The sequence below is a fragment of the Teleopsis dalmanni genome, chromosome 2 (assembly GCF_002237135.1).
Source record: "Teleopsis dalmanni isolate 2A chromosome 2, ASM223713v2, whole genome shotgun sequence".
Classification (NCBI taxonomy): Eukaryota; Metazoa; Arthropoda; class Insecta; order Diptera; family Diopsidae; genus Teleopsis; species Teleopsis dalmanni.
The window spans coordinates 86,543,922-86,544,484 of NC_051847.1; positions in this window are offsets into that span (position 1 = coordinate 86,543,922).

The following is a 563-nucleotide window of genomic DNA, read 5'->3' on the forward strand; positions in this document are numbered from 1 at the left end:
ATCAAAGTACATAAAATTTAGCAATAAAATATACACATATTTGTATACATTTAATGATATAATAAAATATGAAATAAACATATTTATGTTATTTTGAAATCAAAATTTTTATATAAAATCTGTAATAGCCAATCAAAAAACCGAAAGACCACCGAATTTTTATTGGCTTCTTAGGTTTATAAAAATTATTTTTTCACCCTTAAACCGAAATCTCAATAAACGATTATCCAAATATTTAAATAATTTTTTTTTTTGTGTTAATATAGAAATAGAGAAAAGAAATATTGTATATACTTTATTAATATAATATATGTATAATATAATTATATATGTGTACTGTATATTCAAAATATTTTTATATTTTTAATATTTCTACAGCAGTTTTTGTAGCCGAAACCGAAATCGGAACGATTTCCTTTACTATTGACAGCCAACATCTATTAAATTATACATTAATTTTCTTAATTATATTCTGTCATTTTATATAGTAAAGTTTAAACTATAAATGAAATGAATTATCTTGTCTTTAATTCTAATTTGAATAATAATTATTATTATATTTC